The sequence below is a fragment of the Oculina patagonica genome, unplaced genomic scaffold (assembly GCF_052425735.1).
Source record: "Oculina patagonica isolate OP01 unplaced genomic scaffold, crgOcupat unplaced192, whole genome shotgun sequence".
In the NCBI taxonomy this organism is placed as follows: Eukaryota; Metazoa; Cnidaria; class Anthozoa; order Scleractinia; family Oculinidae; genus Oculina; species Oculina patagonica.
This window is the reverse complement of record NW_027557978.1, coordinates 1-6,350: the sequence shown is the minus strand read 5'-3', so window position 1 is coordinate 6,350 and position 6,350 is coordinate 1. Positions and strand designations below refer to the sequence as shown.

Sequence of the window (6,350 nt, the reverse complement as noted above, 5' to 3'; positions counted from 1 at the left end):
ATGTTCAGATGATTCCCACAAAGTGAATTTACAGTCATGCAGTTTTTTTGTAAACATTTTATGCAAAAATGCAAACAGAGTTACATTTAAAATCCCTCTGCTTACAACTGGAAGAATCATTGCTCACACAAGACAATAATTATTATTATCCGAAACTTAAAGAAGGGATCAACACTGCTTACAGACACTCCTCTCCCATTCCTCCCTACCAGGCCACATTTTTTGCATTTCCCTTCATAAAAGGTAAAATAAAATGCGGTGGTATAATTAAGTGTGTTTACTTTCTGTGTTTTAAAATGTTTTAATAGGTTGTTCTTAGTGCTCCGTTTTTTCAAAGTGCAGGAATTAAGAGTTGCAAAAAAAAAAATTGAGAAGAATGACAGCTCTACAAGAGTTTGGGTGGCAAGCAAGAGCATTAACCATAACCACTGCCTTACACTTTGTGGTTCCACCAATTCTGTGCTCTCTTTCTCAGCATAGGGAAAAGACGAAAAAATGGTCATGAATAGTCCAATATTTTGGATTGTTAAGGTGACAATCCACAGTCGCACTACAATATTATTGACAGTGGTGGACTGTCACCTTAACTCACAAAATACAACTGGAAATACCGCAACAGCAGTGTCAGAAACAGTTCCATTTATTAATCAAAATGTGCTACGGGGTTTGCTAACACACAAGGATACCCCTTTGAATGTACATGTATATATTTTATTTTGCATATGCTTAGGAGAGGCTTAGGTAATTTTTTTAGAACGTTTGTTGCCATTCAGCCTGGAGATTACATGGCCTTGCCTGTTTTAATGTAGACCAATTATATACCAGTCAGTTTAAAAGTTCATAAGTTGCAAATTATCCTGATCTGGTCAACACCCTTGAGAAACATTCTCTTATTACACATTATCATTTCATGTACTCATTTCCATCTACTTCAGTTTCTGGAGAAAGTTGCATTTATGATAGCTTGTCCTCGAACTTGACATTGCAGCCATCCATTCTGTCAACGGTCCCAACAATTTTGCCGCTGTGCATTCCCTAACACAGTATAGAGAACACCTTGTTAGTTTCTTTTCACCCTTCTTAATAACTGCATGTCGAAGTTTCCTTCGACCCACCTCATGGTATCTGTTTATTATTCTATGAACCTTTGCCTCTTTTCCAAGTAAGAACAAGAAACTTAATCAGTTTTGTAACCGTGCGGTTAATGTTTGACCACCTCTTTTAGTTCTTTGGCTAGAGAGGCACGGCACCGCACAGTAAATCAAAGTGGCTACGAGCCACTAAACTCGGAAAATAAATTAGGAAACAAAGAGGAAACTTTTACAAAGATTTGCCACACTGCAGTTAAATCCACTCTCGACACATATAGTCCATCAGCTAGTGGGGTTGTATGGCTCACTTAAGGGGAACAAACGAAACTTGTCTAATATTACTCTTTGACTATTAAGCATCATAAAAATGTGCGATAGCAAGGATAAAACGGTAGCTTTCACTGTGTAAATCGAATTTAAAATTTGCTCTCATATCCTTCTTTTGGCCGCCATCTTGGATTTTAAAACAAAAATCTTTAATTTTTTTTATTCGTTCTTAAATACTTACTGATTTTTTGCTTAGATACATATTTGAGAGGTACTACATATTCGGGACATTATTTTAGCATTGTTTACGGTAATAAAAGCAAAGTACGCAATAAATGAGGTCGCAATGTCCGCCATTTTGTTTTTCAGCTCGTTTTCCTTTTGCTCCTCAATCATCTAAAATAACAAAATTACCATAAAGGCGTTCCATCGCAATGCTACGTTTTTTCAAGTATACTACACCATTAATCAGTATACCCCAAATCAGATTACATAGCTACGTCCACGCATAAGGTTAGAATAGGGCTCAGTTAAGAGATTGTTGAGTACAGAACAGACAGAATCGCCACACTCGTATAAAGTCCTCCTTCACTGCTGCTATGCTTCTGTCAACTCTTCTGGAGCGGTGAAGGAATTACCGAAAGGGAATCAGTAGCTCTTCTCTAGATTGTGGCTTGAAAATTTCCTCTTGTAACATTGAGTTCGGTTAGTGGAGATGCCTCGCGTGGTGGGAGAACCTCTGGCTTTACTTTCTCGGGCGCCGTTCACTTTTCTCTGGCTTCACTTTCCCTGGCGCCGTGAATCTCATAGCACAACACATCCACACTCTGACACGTCTTCTCGTACAGCTGATAAACTTATGCTTTCGTATCTTTAATGATCACCTCGGATACTGCAACTCCTCCCCGCTAATCGCCATAGCTCGGACGTACGTTTCGTACGTTAGCAAAGCTCCACTTCTCTGGTCTTCGCACCTCTTCCCTCTTTTTTAAAGTACTTTGCATGTCCGTGGGACCATATGTTTGAAATAAAGGGCTGGGTTGGAAAACGACGATTATTTTTTAGGGGGATTTATTCAAGACACTTGAATGGCAATGGTATTTTATCTACGCGCTCTCTTTTCTTCGTGAAATAATTTTTAAATCTGCACTTTTTGCTTTATTTTGTGGTACAAACAGTCATATTGTGAACAATAATCAGCCGTGGCGACGTCACATATGACATCACGTTGTTGTTTTTGAAACACTAAAATGAACGAAATCATGTTGTTAGTTCCAATAAGTTTTAAATTTGCGTTTGAAAGCGATTCGTTTACGTTAAAAGAATGCAGGCAGCTTTGTAGCTTTTTCACCCCAAAAATCCAAGATGGCGGCCAAATTAAGAAGCGTATAGGGGAGCCAATTTAAAATTCGATTTATAAGTGAAAGCTACCGTTCCAACCTTGCTATCATACATTTTTGTGATACTCAATAGGCAAGGATTAAGATAAGACATGTTTCGTTTGTTCCCCGAAAGTGAGCCATGAACCCAAATTTTCGGATCTCAGCTGATGGACTAATAACACCCAAAACATTTGAGGTTTTTAAAAATTGTTGATGAGAGCACTCGGAAAATAAATTAGGAAACAAAGAGGAAACTTTTACAAAGATTTGCCACACTGCAGTTAAATCCACTCTCGACACATAACACCCAAAACATTTGAGGTTTTTAAAGGTAAAAGCCTGTTCCGGCAAGTTTGTGGCCAAATATGGAACTTTTTTTTATTATAACGAACACAGAAATGCTTTGTTATCACTTTCGCTTTTATTCCGTTCCGAGAATATAATTTATCACGCGCAATGCGTGACGTGTCAAATGTCACGTTGAATTGTTTGGTCGTCTGAGACGCAGCAAGTTGCTTTCGGGCAACAAGTTTTTAGGAAAATTAAAGGCCCGGTTGCCCGAGTAAAAACTGCCGGACAATCCAGGAGAAAATTGAAGTGTAAGAAATTAATTTTATAAATTTGAGAAACGAAAAAAACCTCCAAACAGCCCTCTTCTGATCGATGAATTGAAATCCACGACACTAAATCCATTTTCGTGTTGTCTTCTGCTTATAACAAAGACCTAACTTAATTACGCATGCAAATTTGTATGCCTTCGAAATTTTCGATATCTGGAAGCTGTGGAATGCATTTCTTGCTTCTTCTTGAATGAAATTAAATTCTAAGCAAAGTTTAATTCAAGTTTCTTTCATATTTCAATCTTAAGTTCGGGAATATTGACTTTTTTAAGTGAAGAGATTTTAATACGCATCTGTCTGGGAATTATTTGTTTATTTATAGCTGCCCGAGAAAAAACCGCCGGACAATCCAGGAAAAAATTGAAGTGTAGGACATTAATTTCATAAATTTGAGAAACTAAAAAACCTCCAAATAGCCCTCTTCTGATCGATGAAATCCACGACACCAAATCTGTTTGTGACATTTTTCGAACAGCTTCCGAGCGAATTACGAAATATCAAAAGCGCATTTAATTTAAAAATCATACGTCCTGTGAGTTTTTTACAAACTTCAAAATCCAATATAGTAGAAGGTGGGTGGCTTACTTTTTTGGCCCAGACCATGAAGCGCTCATTCCGAATAGTTCGTGTAGTGCAGACTGTAGTGCATTCTTGCTCCGCCTGATCGATACCTCGTCGTCCAAACACATCTTGATGGCCGTGATAAATACATCGCCACTTTTAAGACTTTAAAACCCATTTGTTCACTTGAGCATTCTTGAGCACATTTTCTGATCGTTTGTGAGGTCTTCAAAAGTGTATTTTGAACAAAGGTGTAGCGAAAGGAACAAAATTTTAGCGTCGGACTCCACACGACAGACGCCATTTCAGCTCCTGTTGTAAACATGTACTGCCGCCTTTGTTCCAACCCTCTCCCTCACATATATCAACAAGAGACAATGGCCCGACTTTGTGGACAAATCAAAACCTAGCAGGGGAGACAGGGGTAAACATGTTTAATTCACTTTTAATGCGGATTTAATGCATAACATTAATTGTTTAACGGGAATGGAGTGACATCCAAACCCCCACTATACCTCATGATACCATGAGGTAAAAACTGTATTTCCAAGAAGCTGCACAGAGCAAACATGGCTGTGTTAACTAGGTCTAAGAAATAAAAACAATGATGTAATGGCAAAACAGCAAAATAGCATTTACTGGTACATGTAAATAAACAATTGGCAAAGAGCTATTATAAAAAAGATTCTGTGTTTTAGAAATATGTACATTTTGGTAAGGCTTCTTTTAGGGAGGTATGCCTCTATTTGCTCAATGTATTTATTGCAATTTAATGACCATGATGTGCTGAAAAATTTAATTTTTAAAGAAAAACACTGTTTTTGGACAGGAAAAGTGCCAGAAATTAGACAGTAGTCATGTAAACTTGGACTAGGCTATTAACAGTTAAAAAATATTTACTTTTTTTTCTGCAAACGTACCAATGTTATATAATTTTCATTCTGGAATTAACTTGATTACATTTATTTTGTATTCACTTTGTACAAAAGAAAAATTATATTTTAAAAAATATCACCTGCACAGAACAGAGAAGGATTTCACACATAAAAAACAAGGAACAGTGGTAGTATTTTTTTGTCAACTCTTTTGTAACAGTACAATATTTTAAAATAAATATTCACACACTGCAATAAGGCAATGAATTATTGGTTCAGCTCAAGCTCCAACAAAATTCTCAATATTTTCTTCGTGAAGGGCTCTATTAAGCTTCGAAGGCCAACTTTGACTGAAACTGTTCCAAAACATTTCCTTCTGCTATAAACCAGACTGCATTCTACAAACATTCTCCTAGCATAACTACCGTTGTCGTTGAAAAATAAAAATCGAGCGAGCTCCTATGTATTGCTAGTCGTTTGCAAGTAAGAGGCATTCCAATGAAATAAAGCTTACGCCATTCGGTTCGAAATCTACATATTCGTACACAGAATGGCCATCTTCGACTGCAAAGGTCAGAAGTTTTGCTTCACAAAATAAGGTGCAGGCATTTTTCTTGGATAAATAAACTAGACATAATGAAAGAGGAACAAGCAAAGAAAGTCTTGATAGTATTGCGGAACTTGGGGGCGAGTCAAATAAAAGAGATTTTCACTAGTTTTTACTCAAGAGAGCACTTGAAGGCAATAAAAATGCAACGACAAAATTCCCACTAAAACGAAGGAAAAAATAAATTTAAGTCAAAGTGTGACATAACGAGACTGCAAGGACGGCAAAGGTGAATCACTGCATACCTTGTACAGGTGATTTGTAGAGCTGCAAGACCAAAGACCTCTGTGATCCACGGCTTGGAAAAACTACTAAAATTTGCCGAATTAAACTTCACCAAAAGCTCTCATAAGAAGATTAAAATCTTGCATACTGGAACATTTTTTAAAGCCTGGAGTCCTATACGGCTGTAAAGAGAAAGGAAAGACAATGTTGTCTGGAGTGATTTGAAACTTGGGGGCGGTTGGAAAGAAAATGCAAATTCGCTTGAAGTGGAGACAAAATCAGATCAAATTCCAAATTTCCTACCTCAAATAGGGCCGTGTATCTGACGATCGTCTTAACAGTACATCCAATGATTTAAGCCCATAAAACCTCGACATATTGAGATTATCTTTCGGTATCTTTCGTCTCCTATGGACATCTTGAACTTTCGTAAATTAAAAGTCAAACTTCACTGTTTGGCGTATTTTTCTTGTTTTGTTCGCAGTTTGATCGTCAAAATATCCTCATCCGAAGTCACAGTAAACACCACGAGTATCCATAGTGTTAGACGTTTATGTAAACATGTTATTCCCTTTCATATCTGTTCATGAAAGCTTTCCAAGTGCGTAGATCATTCGGCTGAAAATCCACCGAAGCGCGCTCACACTTTGAAAATGGCGCCGACGATTTGGAATTCTGATTTATCTGGCGCATGCGCAGACAAAATGCCCATGTGCTGTGGT

General features: G+C 37.5%; 1 long non-coding RNA gene across 1 annotated transcript; it reads right to left on the bottom strand.

Annotated features, from left to right (window-relative positions):
- Window positions 1-622: 622 nt before the first annotated feature.
- On the bottom strand, window positions 623-6,300 carry LOC144640125 (uncharacterized). Its single transcript, XR_013568287.1, has 3 exons — window positions 5,932-6,300; window positions 5,649-5,810; window positions 623-1,035 (listed from the first exon to the last, which is right to left on the bottom strand). It is a non-coding gene; the product is annotated as an uncharacterized LOC144640125 (long non-coding RNA).
- Between the last annotated feature and the right edge of the window lie 50 nt (window positions 6,301-6,350).